General features: G+C 43.9%; 1 protein-coding gene across 1 annotated transcript in view; it reads right to left on the bottom strand.

Moving 5' to 3' along the window:
- Positions 1–17,083, bottom strand: part of LOC146521770 (uncharacterized) — a 77,034-nt gene that overhangs the window by 40,514 nt on the left and 19,437 nt on the right. The window lies entirely within an intron of this gene.

Raw genomic sequence — 17,083 nt, 5'->3', positions numbered from 1 at the left:
TCCTTGTCTTTCTCATTTTTCTTCTGCTGGAGGATTTCTTTGAGTTTTTCTATTGCTTTATCAAGCTTTGCTTTGAGCTCAAAGTTCCTTCCACGCACGTCTAGGAGTTCCATTTCTTTCTCCTTCTGAATATCTTCCTTTTCAAGAAGCTGTCTGAACAATTTATCTACTTCAGCAGTCTTTCTCTCATTTTCTTCTCTGAGGAAGATAATCTCCTTTTGTTGTTTAAAAAAACTCTCTGCCTGGGCCAGGTGTTGCTTGTTGTGCTTGTTCATGAGATTTTCCTCATGCATTTCTTCCAAGCACATCTTCTGAACTTGAATATTGTCTTCTTGAGCCAGAAGAGAAGAGCTGGGCTGTACTTTTTCTTTTCTTGTGTGTTTTTTCAGAGACATGTTGGAAAGTGTAAAAAGTCGCTCTGAAAAGGATCCAATTGTTTTGAAAGGTTTCTCTCTCGAACGTTTCAATGCTGCGAACATAAATGCTGCGAACAACGAACTAAAAGTTGTTGCTTCTCACCTCTACTTAAGGGTTTTTTTTTTTTTTTTTTTTTTTTTTTTTTTTTTTTTTTTTTTTGCCTGTCCCGTTTGGCTCTTTTGCCATCAGAATTATTGTCTAAAGGCGAAGAAAGATGCCCAACGGTTTTTTCTTTACCAAATTGACCATCCCAGCTTTGCCGTAATGGTCCATTTGATTCACCCTTTATTCTTTATTTTTTATTTTATTTTCACTTGCTGAATACGGGACAGATTTGACTGGGGGAAAGAAAAGGGAGAAAGAAAGAGGGAAAGAAAGACAGTTGAGAAGAGGGACGGGGGAGAAGGGCAAAAAACAAAAACCAACAGAATAAGCAGAAGAAAAAAAATAAATAAATAAAAAAATAAATACATATATCGATCACCTGGATCACCTGTTGAGAAAGAAAAAAGAAAACAAGCAGAAGAAAACGAGAGTAATACAATAAACCACATCACAATGATATATGGGAATATGACAGTAACTACTAAATATTAAACATTATTGTGCAGCACGTAAGATCGACAGCACAGTGTGCATTGAGGTAGGAGCCAAAAAGGGTGTAGTTTGTGTGTGTGATCACCCGTGTGTACACCTGTGAGCATGGACGCGCTTGTTTTCTTAAAAGGTTCCCTCATGTAATGATCTGCTAGAGGGTGTGGGGGGCCACTGCCCCGTCCTCCAGGGCATGAAGCAGGTATGGAGGAGATCAAAACTCCAGACATCCAGAGGCCCCCAGAACACAAGAGACCAAGGAAGACCAACAGAGGGGCAGCCGCGCCACTGTCCCAGAAAGAGCTGAGGAGAGTCCCAGATGAGGGGTCACCCAGCAGCCACGGAGCAGAAGCCAGGGGGGGCTGCAGTGACGTGCCCGTGAGCTCCGCCGGCAGCCAGCTGTGCCTGAGTGACCGAGCCCCAGGCCGAGAGGCCGGGGGCACCCCACCTCCGAGGTGGCCCAAGCGAGCCCCAGGCTCCAGGCCCCGATAAGCAGCCGCCAAGGAGTGAGCCGGTGTGTACCCGGACGCCCACCCCCGGACACAAAGAACCACCAACGCACCGATGTCTGAGGGAGTCCGCCCCCGGCAGGGGAAGTGGTGGGGGGAGATAGGCCTCCAAACCTTGGAGGGCCTGAGCTGTCCTCAGAGAGGTGGCATCTGATACCCAACCTGACATATAGACACAGACATACAGGCACACACAGATACAAACATCCATTCCCACCCTCATGCTCTCATATGCACTTACTCCACACTCAACCAACGTGGAGACAGACATAAAGAGACGCTGTACACACAATCACACTCCCCAAGCGTACTCTACGAACCGGGTCTAGGTACCCTTGCCCCTGGAGGGGGGAACTGCACCCAGACCCAGGTTGTGTTACCCTTTTCCCTGCGGTGGGGAGAAGCAGACCGCCCCGACTCCGCAGCAGCAGGGAGGCCCCACATTCCGGATCCCAGTCGGACGGCCAACTCCTCCTCCTAGCCCCCCTGCTCCAGCAGGAAGCAGAGAACGAGGGTGAGAGAAGACTCCTAACCTCCCTCCACCCGCTCATTGTAGTGTTGATGTATGTGTGTTCTAAGGTGCATTTAAAACCCAGGAGGGCATGGAGCTACCTGCCAGAGAGCAGCAGGTAAGCGCATAGTCCCTCCTGCTAGCCCTCAATGTCTACGTGTATTTAAAATTGAGAGGTGGGCAACGACGCCGGGGGTGAGGTGTACACCCTGATGGTAATTGGGATTCCGTGTAGCGTGCCCACCCCCAAGATCCTATATGTATGTGTAATGAGAGTGTGAGTAATGTGAATGTCTAAGTTGCGGGATAAAATTGAGGCAGAGGCAGCCAGAAGGGGACAGAGGGGGGGGGGGGGTTACCTCCTCTGCACCCTGGTGACACACCCCTACTCCAAGGCCCTGCATGTGTGGGTGGTTGTGGTGGAGCGGGAAGAGGGAGGCAGCTGGAGATGGGGAGGGAAGGAAGGGAGGGGCAAGTGACCCCTCCCTGGGGCCAGCTCCCCCGCTGACCCCAGTAGGCACCCCCATACTCCGCGACCCGCCAGGGAAGGGGGGCCCAGGCCCATCCGAACCGGGGACCAGTGCAGCGGCGCCGCCCGGCCCCACAGAGCCCGGGGCAGTCCACCCAACCCCACAACAGAGAAAACTACACCCACCCCATCATCCACTCATCTTCCAGACTACATAAGACAATAGACGCCCAGGCTGAGATCTTCCTCCACCTCTCCTGTATCTCCCCCTCTTGCAGAGAGAGTTCCTGAGAGAGGAAAGCTCCTGCAAGATGTGACAACCCCCCCCCCACCAGTTGAAGAGCCCCCCAGGTGGCTCGGCGCACCGGCGGCACCCTGCGCCAGTGGCGGGCCCCCATATACCCACCGGCCCACAACCCCGGCAACACACCAACCAGGACCCAGGCCCCCGAGGCCCGGCCAGGGCCCCAGGCCAGAGCCGGAGCGCCCCCAGAACCTCACGCCCGTCCCGGACCCACCCAGGGGCAGCCAGGCTACCAGGTCAGTAACCCCCGTCCGTCAGCACAGACCCTCCCCTAGCCCCGCTGCACGTAGCCACGAGGAAGCCGTCACCTAAGAGCCAACAGAGCCCCTAATTGGCCATGACCGCTACCCCGGGTTGAGCCCCCCAAGGAAGATGCTCCCGGGGAACCGCCTGACGCCCTAAGCCCGACCCTACCCCCACACCAATCACAACAGTGAAGGCGAGACCAAAATATGACCCCCCACCCCCACTAGGTGATGGAGGTGATCAAAGGAGTCCAGAGCAATTGATCTGATGTGGTGGCAGAGGCTGTATCAAGACTAATGTAATCTAATAGATAATTTCTATATTGGTTAGAATTAAGATTGTTTTTATTTTTCCAGTTCATGAGGACTGTTTTCTTGGCTATGCATAGGGCAGTGAAAACCATATGGGCTATATTCTTTTCTGAAGTGACATTATCTAAGCTGCCCAACAAACACACTAAGGGGGAAGTTGGAATGTTACATTTCAGACACTTTGATAAGTCTTCACATATCTCGCGCCAAAACTTCTGAACTGGTGGACAGAACCAAAGAGCGTGGATATAATTGTCCGGTGAATTGGTTTGGCAGTGTGAGCAGTTGTTGGTAGATGCAAAGCCCATCTTGAACATCCGATGACCTGTATAGTGCACTCTATGTAGTATTTTGTATTGAATTAATTGAAGACTGGGATTTCTGATTAGATGAAAGGTTTTTAAGCAAATCTGAGACCAGAAGTTTTGGTCTAAGTTAACTGATAAATCCACTTCCCATTTTGCAATAGGAAGTGATATTGATTCATCTGTTTTAGAAAGCATTCTGTACATTTTGGATAGTAATTTGGGGGTTTTAAGAGTAAAAAATTGAACCACACTTGGTGGTGTTTGTAGTTCAACTTGACCCAGTTTAAATTTCTTTTTTATTATGGATTTAATTTGTTGATATTCTAAAAATCTTTTCTTGTTGATCCCATATTGTGTAACTAGTCTGTCAAATGAAATAAATTCTGTTCCTTCTAGTATATGTTCTACATATTTGATTCCTTTACCATTCCAATCTGAAAAGTTTATCATATTATTGTTTTGTAATATGTCAGGGTTGTTCCAGATAGGTGTACGTTTGCATGGGATTAATGAAGACTCCGTCAATTTTAGAAACTCCCACCATGCTGTCAGAGAAGAGCTGATGTTGATGCTTTTGAAGCATTCATGTCGTTGGATGTTTGAGCTGATAAATGGTAGATCTGAAATCTCTAGATTATTGCAAAGTGCTTGTTCTACATCTAGCCAAGGTTCATCTAAGAGGGTATGTTTTAGCCATCCTGAGATAAACTGAAGCCTGTTGGCTAAGAAGTAGTGCTGAAAGTTCGGTAGTTCTAATCCTCCTTTATCCTTGGTTTTTTGTAGTGTTTTTAAGCTTATACGTGGGGGCTTATTTTTCCAAAGGAATTTGGACATATATGAATCTAGAGATCTGAACCAATCTTGCGGCGGTTTAGTTGGGATCATTGAGAATAAATAATTTATTTTTGGTAATACCATCATTTTTATAGCAGCAACCCTTCCCATGAGTGATATGGGTAGACATTTCCATCTAGCCAGATCACCTTCTACTTTCTTTAAAAGTGGGGTATGGTTTAATTTAGTTAGATCTGCAAGCTTGGGAGAAACATTAATACCTAAATATTTTATATTTCCCGATTGCAGTGGAGTAGAAGAGGAATTATGGAAGCAGCAATTAATAGGAAGGACTGTAGATTTTGACCAGTTAATTGAGTAATCTGATATTCTTGCAAAAGAGTTTATCAATTCAATCACCCCAGAGATATTGGTTTGTGAATTTTGGAGAAAGAGTAACACATCATCAGCATAAAGGCTGATTTTATGTTCTACGTTCTTGCATTTTATGCCCTTAATTGCTGAATTCTGTCTAATTGCTGCTGCTAGTGGTTCGATAAAAATTGCAAACAGTGAAGGGGAGAGTGGGCATCCCTGCCTGGTGCCCCTCAGGAGACATAAGCTGGAGGATGTCTGGTCATTTGTTCTGACACAAGCTGTTGGGGAATTATATAATATTTTTAACCAGTTGATGAAAGAAGATCCAAAACCAAATTTGTGTAAAGTTGCAAATAGAAATTTCCAGTTAACTCTGTCAAACGCTTTTTCTGCATCTAAGGAAAATATTGTAGTTTCAAGGTTTTTACTGTATGAGTAGTCTATCAAATTAAGTAATCTACGTGTATTTGTTGATGAGTGCCTACCTTTTATGAAACCAGTTTGGTCAGGATGAATTAAGAGGGGGGTTATTTTCTCTAGTCTCTTCGAGAGAGCTTTGCAGATTATTTTGAGGTCTACATTAATAAGGGATATTGGACGATAGCTTGAGGGATATACAGGGTCTTTGCCTGGTTTTAGCAGGAGATTAATGTTTGCAGAATTCATATTTGATGGAAGTCTGCCCTTTTCTTTGATTTCTAACAACGTTCTGTAAAAAACTGGTGCTAGAATCGTCCAGAATTCTTTGTAGAATTCTGCAGGAAAGCCGTCTGGACCTGGAGCCTTATTATTGGACATATTTATCAGGGCTTCCTGGAGTTCACCTGATGTCAGTGGCGAATCCAGTGCCATTGCTTGAGAGTCTAATAATTTTGGGAGAGTTATGTTGTCTAAAAATTGATCAATTTCCTTTTTAGATGGGTTTATTTGTGGTGAATACAACGTTTTATAGAAATCCCTGAAAATGTTGTTTATTTGTTTCGGTTCATATATTGTGTTCCCAGATGAATCTTGAACAGCACATATAGTTGTTTTTTCTTTATTTATTTTTAACTGGTTTGCTAGAAATTTACCGGATTTATTACTATGTTCATAATTTTGTAAGCGTAGTCTTTGTACTAAGAATTTTGTTTTTCTATCAATTATCTCATTTAATTCTAGTTTTGTTTTGCGTATTTTGTTCAATGTTTCCTGATCTTGGTGGGACGTGTAGGCTTCTTCTAGTGATTTGATGTTTTTTTCTAATTCCTGAATATTTTTGTTTTCTTTTTTCTTTTTATGTGATGAGAAAGAAATTATTTTACCTCTCATCACAGCTTTCCCTGCTTCCCATAAAACAGAAGCTGATGTTCCGGGAGTGTCATTAAAGTCTAAATATGAAGTCCACTCTTTTTTAAAATATTTAATAAAGTCTTCATCTTTAAGCAGTGATGTATTAAATCTCCAGTTTTTACTTGGCATAGTATTATTCTTGTGCATTAGTGTTAAAGATACAGGAGCATGATCGCTGACAACTATAGGGTGAATCTCAGTGTCTGAAACGTCACTCAGCAGTGAGCTGCTGACCAAAAAATAATCTAGACGAGAGTAGGAGTGATAAACATGTGAAAAAAAAGTATATTCCTTACTGGTGGGGTGAAGGGAGCGCCATGCATCGCAAAGACCAAAGTCGCTCATATACTGTTTGATTATATTTGTGGACTGCCAATTACGCTGAGTTCCTGCTGTATTGAGCCTATCCATTTCTTCATTCAGTCCAAGGTTGAGGTCGCCTCCAAGCACAAGTGTGCCATCTAAGTGTTCAGAGAGTGCACTGAAAAAACCGTGAAAGAATGAGGGATCATCAACATTTGGACCATATACACTTACAATACATAGCTTTTTATCAAGTATAGATAGTTTAATGATTAAGAATCTGCCCTCTGGATCTATAACTGTATCGAGTACTGTGAAATTAATTTTTTTATGAATTAAAATTGCTACTCCCCTTTGTCTAGAATTATAACAGGCTGAGAACACATTAGGAAACTCAGGTGTTTTAAGTTCATTCGAACCTCTAAGAGGTCTGTGGGTCTCTTGTAAAAGGACAACATCTGCCTGTAGTTTTTTGAGTTGGTTAAATATTTTTAACCTCTTTTCTCTGGAGCCAGCTCCATTTACATTCCATGTAACGAATCTTAGTGCACCCATAGATGTCTGTGCATAACTAGGGGTGTACTCTGTGTGTGTCGCTTAGACAGGTGGAGAGAATACCTCACTTGTTCATAAATAAGGAGAGGGAGAGAGAGAAAAAATGTGTGGCGAGATGCTCCCCGAGTCTGACTATGTGTTTGCATATTTACTAATATGAGTATGCTTGGCTTAAGTGTGTGTATCCCATAGGTCTGTGTGCGCTGTCTGACTGATGTAAATGTGCTGCCGTTGAGCGCATGACTGTGCGTGATCGTGCAGTGAGTAAGTGTCGAAATAAATGATGTTGTTTGTGGATGAGTGTGGAAGCAGGTGATCGAAGCAGTGAAAGAAATAAAGAAAGAAACCAAGGACGAGGGTGAGCAGCATAAAAACAAGAGGGGGAAAAGAGAGAGAAAAAAAAAAAAAAAAAAAAAAAAAAACGAGAAGAGAGAAAAGAAAACGTAAACATTCCAATTAAATCACTGACGGAGAGTGGCGGTGTTAATACTGCTATGAAATCACACTTAAGATGCGATTTGATACCGGTAAGTTAAACAAATGTTAATCCAAGTTAGTGTGAGTGGATAGGGAAAGGGTGTAGCGGATTCTTATCTGGTCTGAAGTTAATACAGCCACGGAGTGATGTTGGGGTCGCGGTGGAGCTGTCCGTCCACGTACAGCCGGTCCACAGCGATGACAGCGCGGGAGCCCTTCTGGATGAAGCCGCGTCGGATTGGGAAAAGGACCCTGCGTCGTTCCAGGATCTCTTTGGGGAACTGATCGTTCACGCTGAAGTCCGTTCCTTTTAATTCCCTGCCGCGGCTTTTCACATGTTGCTTTTGTTTGAAGTGGCCGAATTTGGCCACGATAGGACGTGGTCTCCCGGCCGTAGCCCGAATGGGGCCGAGGCGATGCACCCTATCGAAGACGATGTTCTTCACCGTGTCCTCCGGCAGCTTCAGGTGGGTTTTGATGAAGCTTTTTACCGTGGTCTCCGCGTCCTCTCCAGCGGCTTCTGGAATACCAGAAAATACTAGATTATCACGCATGCTACGAGCTTGTAGATCAATAACCGTTTCTTTTATTTTTTTATTTTCTCTATTGAGCTGGGTAACATTTTCTGTGAGAGATTTCACCGACTCCCTTAGCGTGGCATTTTCAGCAGCGAGCGTTTCCACTTGCTGCTGGCTGAACTCCAGGGATTCTCGCAAGCATTTAAATTCCCGGTGAAGAATCTCCACCAGGGACAGCCTTGCGTCGAAACTGGACAATCGCTTGTCGATGGACTCCAGTATGTCGGCAATATCTTTGCCAGCTGGCGATGTTGTGCCGGGGGAATCTGCCGGGCGTTGTCTTTTCGACGACGGCGTCTCAGATTTGGCCGGGGAAGCTGCACTCTGGGCCTTCTTCATCACGAGATCCTGAAAGCACTGATCAATATAATCTTGGAGAGCGTCTAAACTCTCCCCGTTGTTCTCCAGGGTGTTGGAGATAATTTAGGCAAATATTGTTAGTTATGAGACAATTGAAAAGTGTATTTGGTAATACTGAAGCTTAAAGAAATTTGTTCAAATCTAAACTACCATTTGCTTTAATTTTCCGCCAAAATCTCCGGCGTCTGACGTCAGTTACAACATTAGTCGCTTACCTTGACTGTCACTTCCGCTTACCTCTGCCGTCTCCTCCTCCTCAGTTCCTCTCCTCTACTTAAGGGTTTTAGGATCAAAGGATCAAAGTGGTGGTAAGATTCTAAATGGGTGTGATGTCACGATTCTGGAAGCCAAAGAGGTTGTCACATGACAACCCCCCCCCCCCCCCTCCCCACATGACTTGTGATGTGTTGCTAACATTTTGGTTGTTGTGATGATTCAAATTTGTTCAGTAAACTTTATCAAATGAACACGTGTTGACATAAGCATATATTTGGATCTCATATCTTCTTATTAAATGTAGCTAATGTCCAATAAACTGAACTCTGGGACTTACCTAACACTAATATTTCATATATTACTTCAACTCACTAATTTAATTAAAGGGTTTTGTATTAAATTATAACGGAATAAAAAACCACAATGCATATGTGCAAATAACAGTAGCCAGCTGCTGCCACAAGAGGGTGATGAATTAAAGGTTCACAGAGAGATCTCTTTACTTTGGGACATTTAAACAATGTGTATTATTACATTTGATTAAACAAGCACTGCTTTTCCTCCAGGCTTCTAAAACTCTTTCAAAGTTTCTCTTTTCAGTCTTTTTTCAGTCCAGTCTTTGTACCAAAAAGTTATCTCATGAAACTGGATGAATGGAGGACAAAAGAAGATGTTTCAGACCTAAACCCCCCACTATCTACACCAGCTGAATAGCATCTGAAAATCACATCTTTAACAGACAGACAAAGTCCAGCAAAGTCTCCACACAGGACCTGGGAGATGCATCTGAACCTTCAGTTCACTCCAAGATCACACATGTGCAGGAGAACTGAGTGCTGCTGTCAGATTTAAAAGTGCTTTAAACATGATGATACTGTCTTTGTTGTGGCGAATCCACTTAGCCAAAAAATGGATCGGACATCAGTTATAGAAACGATAGTCTTTATATAAGGCTTCAAAAAGGGTAATGTACAACAAATAAACTGCTCGACATCAGAGCAACATATAATGGCTTCCCGAAACTTTCTTTGCTAGCTAAAACCCCCAGAGTAACTTTCGTCTACCACAAAGGATTCTGGGAAACGCAGTTTTCTAATGAAAATACCTGTTAAATGCTCCCCTTTAGCAGAAAATTAAATCTATAATTAACAGCTCTCACTAAACATGTGACTAACACTTAAATCACTTACAAAATAACCAAAATGCTGTTATCAAACAATAAATTGCAATAAAGTTACAACATCCTCCCCCCCCCTGATGAACAATCTGTTCATCTAAAGCTCCAGGTTATACAACAACTGAATCGGTCTTCTTAACAGAGTCCCCGTTGTCGTGCGAACTAAGCAAGATCTAACAAGACCGTCTCGACCAGGAAACATTTCTTCAATTTTTCCAAGTTTCCACAGTTGTCTGGGGAGGTTTTCATGCCCAATGAGCACGACATCCCCTAGTTTTAGGGGTGTAGGCTTTGAAGCGTCACAGCAATGAGCTGACTTCAGCTCCAACAGATAGTCCCTTCTCCAGGTGTTCCAGAAGTTGGTCATGAGTTTCTGCCGGTATCTCCATCTCCGAGTAATGTCCTCTTTGTTAGGTGTTGGATGGTGTGTGTCCTTCGGGATTGACTTGGGTGGTAGAGATGTCAGTCGTTTGCCCACGAAAAAGTGGGCTGGAGTAAGTGGTTGCAGTTCATTTACCTCGTTATGCACAAAGGTGAGAGGCCTAGAGTTCAGAGTCGCTTCGACTTCCGCCAACACAGTACACATTTCTTCAAAGTGGAGTGAAGCTCTACCTAACACCTTCTTGAGGCAGATTTTCACTGATCTGACAAGACGTTCCCAGAATCCACCCCACCAGGCTGCTCTTTCTGCAATGAACTTCCAAGTAATTCCTCTTTCCGAGAAAAACTCCAGCAAATGTGGGTCTTTAATTGTCTTCCACAGCTCCTTCAAATCTTGGTCTGCTCTCTTAAATGTTCTGGCATTGTCAGAATAGATAACTCTGCATAGCCCTCTCCTTGCAATGAATCTCTTCAACGCTAGCAAAAATGTCTCAGTTGACTGATCTGACACAAGCTCGTGTCACCCGCTCGTGTCACAGCACAGGTAAATAGGGCAATGTAGGATCTTTTCACAGAATCCTCTGTTTTCACATAGAGCGGCCCAGCAAAATCCACACCTGCAACTTCGAATGGTGGTGACTCGGATATTCTGTCCCTAGGCAAAGGTGCAGTTAGCTGATGCCCAGCCCTTGCCTTAAACCTCTTACACACAGTGCATCTGGTCACAATGCTCTTAATCAGCTGCCGGGCCCGGATGATCCAATATCTCTCTCTTATTTGTACAAGAGTGTCCCTCACTCCTGAATGCATCACCCTTTTGTGACATTCCTCTATCAGCACTTCTGAAAATCTGTGTTTGTTTGGCAGAATCCAAGGATGCTGCTCTCTGAATGTGAAGTCCGACTGCTGCAGCCTGCCTCCAACACTAAGCAGCTCATCTTCATCAAGGAATGGTTTCAGTTCCTGAATCTTACTGTCATTCATCATAGGTTTTCCTACCTTCAGTCTCTGGACCTCCTGGTGAAAACTGTGATGTTGTGCAACCTTAATCCAGTACTTCTCAGCATCAAGAAGCTCATTTGCTGTCAGCTCACCTTGCATCTTTGGTTGCATCGTTGTTTTTGCATTACCTATGAATCTCCTAATCCATGCTGTCACTCTGAGCACTCTCTTCAGTTTGCTGTAACTCTCAAGCTTCAGTATTGGTTCACAGATAACAGTGTCATTAGCAGCAAACTGCATGGCTATTTGATAACTGGATTTAAGTTCTACATTCATTTCGTCTGAAATCTTTTCATCTTCAGACTCACGTATCCGATCCTCTGATACAAGAAAACTGGGGCCATTCCACCATAGCTGGTTTTGTAGTAGGGCCTCCACTGATTGTCCTCTTGTGGGCAGGTCAGCGGGATTAGCCTTCCCTGGGATGTGTGACCATGAAGATGGACTCGTAAGAGTCTGGATCTCAGTCACTCGGTTTGCAACAAACGGTTTCCACCTTTGTGCCGAACTGCAAATCCATTGCAAAGTGATCATGGAGTCAGTCCACATTTTTATTTGGGCTTGCTCCATCTTCAGCGAGATGATCAAGTTGTTCGCCAATCTGGCCCCAATCACAGGTCCCATGAGTTCCAGACGTGGCAACGTCATTTTCTTTAGGGGAGCCACCCTGGCTTTAGATGCGACCAAGCTCATTGTCGTTTCTCCTTCTCGTGTTTTGCCTTGAAGATAGGCCACAGCACTGTATGCCCTTTCACTGGCATCACAAAACACATGTAATTCCAAGCCATCTTTGCTTTCTTGTTGCATATTGATTTGGTACCACCTTGGTATGGCGAGCTGGTGTAACTGAGTAAGCTCTGAACACCACTGTTGCCATTCTTGTGCCAGATCTGGTGGCAATTCTTCATCCCAGGAGAGCCCCCTCTCCCACATTGCTTGGAACATGCACTTGACCCTAATGGTGAATTCTGGGAAGGATTCTGGGAAACGCAGTTTTCTAATGAAAATACCTGTTAAATGCTCCCCTTTAGCAGAAAATTAAATCTATAATTAACAGCTCTCACTAAACATGTGACTAACACTTAAATCACTTACAAAATAACCAAAATGCTGTTATCAAACAATAAATTGCAATAAAGTTACAACAGTCTTTGTTAAACAGCAGAATAGGTTTATAAAGTATCATTAACTAAAAATAGTGAAATAAATATCTCTAAATCTACTAAATGTAGACTTTTAAATTTTGGACAGTTTAGTATTACAGCTGCTGATTAAACACTAGAGACAGATGTGTAGTAAAACTTTTATTTAGTGTTTCAAGTCAAAAACAAACAGAGCAGAGATACAGAGAAAGTCTTTTGATGAAAAAAGAAGATACTGAACGTTGAGTTTCCCCTAATCATGTGTGTGCAGCTGGGTGAATGAGGCTGTGTCGAGTGTTCAGACTGAGTAGAAATGCACCGTGCTTCTCCATTTACATCCTTTAGATCCAATCTTGACTCTTTTGCCCACTAAAATAATAAATCAGTACTTTTTTCTGTATGTAATATAATCTAAAGCATCCACAGTAACATTTTCCACCATACGACTGCACTCCAAGGTCAGCACGGTGGTGCAGTGGTTGGTACTGTTGCCTCACAGCAAGAAGGTCGTGCATGTGAATCTGCTGGCTGCTGTTTGCATGTTGTGTTCTCTGAGGTTGCTCCGGCTCCCTCTCACAGTCCAACAACTTGCTTTTTTAAAGGTTAATTGTTGATTCTTTTGGGAATTACAATCATCTATTGGGAATGTGATCATGAGTGGTGAACTGTAAAGTGTGTACCCTGAGTTTTACCTTGTGAAAGCTGGGATAGTCTTCAAGCCATCTCCAGCAACCTTTAAGGTTTAAAGGAAGGAAGATGGAAAGGAAGGAAGGATAACTACAGTTTATGATCTCAGCTGTGATTATTAAAGGTTTGCTTTCTAGAAATTCCCTGTAATCGAAATAGCAGAGGGGTGTGATACTTCATCATGGCCAGAGAGAGGCACTGTGGAACCATCAAACAGAAGACCCCAGTGCTGATGAGGCAACATGCTGTACATGGTGGCAACAGGTGGCAAACTCATCTGATCCATCCTCAGGCGCCCCAAATGGCTCTGATTGGTTCTTTGTGATTGCTGACAGCTCAAAAGCCGGCCTCTCCACCCTCTACAAATGGAATGATAATGGCTTTTATTCGTACCAGTCACTGCACGAGTGGTACCGCGACACGGATGTAGAGTCTCTCGACTTGGATGGGAAAGCTCACCTTATTTTAGCGAGGCGCTCACAGGTTCCAGTGATCTACCAGTGGAGCCGGAGCAACCAGAAGTTCATCCTGCAGGGTGAGATCCCCAACATGGAGGATGTAGTGGTTGTGAAACACTTCCGGATCAAGGAGGAGCTCTACCTGGCTATGACGCGGTATATCGGTGATTCCAAAGTTCTGTGTTGGGGCACCAAACAGTTTGCTGAGATCCAAGCTTTGCCCCTCGAGGCTCCATGATTCTCCAGCCGTTCTCTTTCAAGGAACGTTACTATCTGGCTCTGGGAAGTGACTACACCTTCTCACAGATCTACCTGTGGGTAGAGTGCGCACACTGTGTCTGAGGAGGATGTGCGGCAGTGCTTCAGGAAGGTGAACACGCGCAAAGCTTCTGGTCCGGACGGAATTCTCGGCCGAGTCCTTAATTCATGCGCGGCTCAGCTGGCTGGAGTGTTTACACACATCTTCAACCTTTCCCTCTCTCTGTCTGTAGTCCCAGCCTGCTTCAACATGGCCACCATCGTCCCTGTACCCAAATCCTCCACCATCTCCTCATTAAACGACTGGCGACCTGTAGCCCTGACCCCCATCGTAAGCAAATGCTTCGAGAAGCTTGTCAGGGACTTCACCTGCTCTGCACTACCCGACTCACTGGACCCTCTACAGTTCGCATACCGCCACAACAGGTCCACTGATGATGCCATAGCCCTGACACTACATACTGCCCTGTCACACCTGGAGAAGAGAGACACGTATGTGAGAATGCTGTTTGTAGACTACAGCTCAGCATTCAACACCATCGTTCCCTCGAAGCTGGACAGGAAACTGCAGGATCTAGGACTGAGTAGCTCCCTCTGCAGCTGGATTCTTAACTTCCTGTCTGACAGACTCCAAGTGGTCAGACTAGGCAGCATCACCTCATCCCCCATCACACTGAACACTGGTGCACCACAGGGGTGTGTACTGTGCCCTCTCCTGTACTCACTCTACATCTATGACTGCACAGCCACTAACAACTCCAACATCATTGTGAAGTTTGTGGACGACACTACAGTGGTGGGTCTTATCACCAACGGTGATGAGACGGCCTACAGGGAGGAGGTCAGCGCCCTGACCCACTGGTGTCAAGACAACCATCTCACACTCAGCGTCGCAAAGACAAAGGAGTTGATAGTGGACTCCCGGAGTCAGAGAGTGCAGAGAAGTACAGAGAAGTACACACCCCCATCACCATCAATGGCGCTGCTGTGGAGACTGTGGCTTCCTTGGTGTACATCTGGCTGAGGATCTTACGTGGTCAGTACACATAAACAAAACAGTGAAGAAGGCACAGCAGCGCCTCTTCTTTCTCAGGAGACTGAAAAGATTTGGCATGAGCCCCCGCATCCTCAGGACCTTCTATCGCTGTGCCTTGAGAGCATCCTCACTGGATGCATCACCACCTGGTATGGCAACAGCACCGATTACAACCGCAAAGCTCTCCAGAGAGTAGTGCGATGTTCTGAACGGATAATTGGAGGTGAGCTTCCCTCCCTCCAAGACATCTACAGGAAGCGGTGCCTGAGGAAAGCGGGGAGGATCATCAAGGACTCCAGTCACCCCAGCCATAAACTGTTCAGACTACTTCCATCAGGAAGGAGGTTCTGCAGTATCCGGTCCCGAACCAGCAGACTGAGAGAAGCTTTTTCCATCAGGCCATCAGACTGCTGAACACGTCATAGACACCTCACCCTTATTACTGGAACTTCAACATTATGCACTACATACTGTACATTAATGCCACTGTTTTGCACATGTCTCAACCAACTCTGTATATTTTTATATATTTTATTTTATTGTTTACTCTATCTAATTTGTAAAATATGTATACACACACACACACACGTAGAAAAACATATTTAGTATCCGGTCGTTAAGTCTGACGTCACTAGCCGTGTCTGGGCCTAAACTCTGCTGCAGGTTCATATATCAAACGATCACTGTGGCATTACTGAGAGTTGAAAAACTGTCTAAAGTCTTTCATCTTTAATAAAATGATCAGCGTTCTGCTCTACCAGGTGTAACAATTGAGTTTAAAATCCAGGCATCCATGAAAACGGAATTTATGACATTTAACGGAGTTAGAAGTTAGCAGGAAGTTAGCTCGCTAGCTTTTATCTAAATACAATATAGCATGTCCTGACTGCTTTAATTGGTTTTGGAAACAAATTAAAACGTACAGCTCTGTTATCACTTCCAACATAAATGAAGACAGAAAACTAAACAGCAGTGATGTTTGTAGGGTTACTGAAGTTTGGCTAGCTGGTATATAATGATGTGCTACGTTACCGCTAGCGACAAGGCTATGTTAGCATAATATAAACAAGCTAACTTTTTTTCCACTCGATAAAAGTTAACGTGAGTGTTCTCGGTGGTCAGGAACAAATGTAATCGCATGGCAGGATGCTGTAAAAGGACCAACAGGAGAACGACTGAGATAATCCATCCACAATACGAGGTTAGTCATTCATATACTGCTGCATGGGCTGGGCTGTAGTTACATCCTAAGGTTTTAAAAACTGAGCCTAAATAAATGATTAGCGGTAATAAAAGCCGAGGGAGGTCAACAGTGATCACTGACTGTTTTAGGAGCTTTTTGAGATTAAATAGAAGAAAATACAAAACATTAAACATGTTAACAACACAAAAGCCATATTAAACGCAGACTACTTTAGGCCCGGAAGTAGGATTCACTCACGTCATCACTTAACGACTGGATACACATCCAGTAATGCATATACTATTATATATTGTACATATATTTATTAGTCTCAGATTTAGCCATTCTTATATTTTGATTGTTTTATGTTATTGTATTTTTGCACAACTCTGTTGCTTGTGAAGCTCACTCACATGTACTCTACCAGTGTACCTGCACATGTGATGTTACAATAAAAGTGATTTGATTTGATTTGAAACACGCAGATCTTTGAGCACATCTTCATCGACCTGAGCTTGTGAGGGGCTGTGCCTTATTGTCCCTTCTGAAATCAAATGTCTTCCACTTGAAAGACAAATTCAAGAAGGAAACAAAAGAGAAAGGACCTTATGAACTGTTAAATATCCACAACTTCATCGTTTTCACTCACAAAGTAGAGCGGGGTCAAGATGTATCGTGACATGGATCCTCAGACTTTCTGAAGTACTACCCTTTCATAACTACTTCTATTCTCTTAAAAATACCACTGAAGTTCATGACGGGTTAAAAAAGAGACATTTAATTGAATCTATTTGGCTTTATCTTGTTTTTGTTTAATATCTTTCTCTCAGTAGTTTTATGCAGCTAAAAATACATCAGGACCTGAATGAACGTAACAAATTTATATTGATTTGTGGTGACTGATGATGGATTGAATGATTTTGCCACCTACCTGTATCCTCATACCCTGTGGTAACATACAGTACCTTGCCTTATCAACACTGGGGTCTTTTGTTTGACCTGTATTTAGATGATGTCAGGGAAAATAAACTTCCTGATATGTTTAAAAAAACAGTTTTTCCCAATTAACAATATTTTTTCTACTAAGATCTGAAGTCAGAAGCATCAGAGGCCAAAT

Source organism: Neolamprologus multifasciatus, chromosome 3 (assembly GCF_963576455.1).
Source record: "Neolamprologus multifasciatus chromosome 3, fNeoMul1.2, whole genome shotgun sequence".
Taxonomy (NCBI): Eukaryota; Metazoa; Chordata; class Actinopteri; order Cichliformes; family Cichlidae; genus Neolamprologus; species Neolamprologus multifasciatus.
Note: the sequence above shows the minus strand (reverse complement) of the source record. Positions and strands in the feature narration are given on the sequence as shown.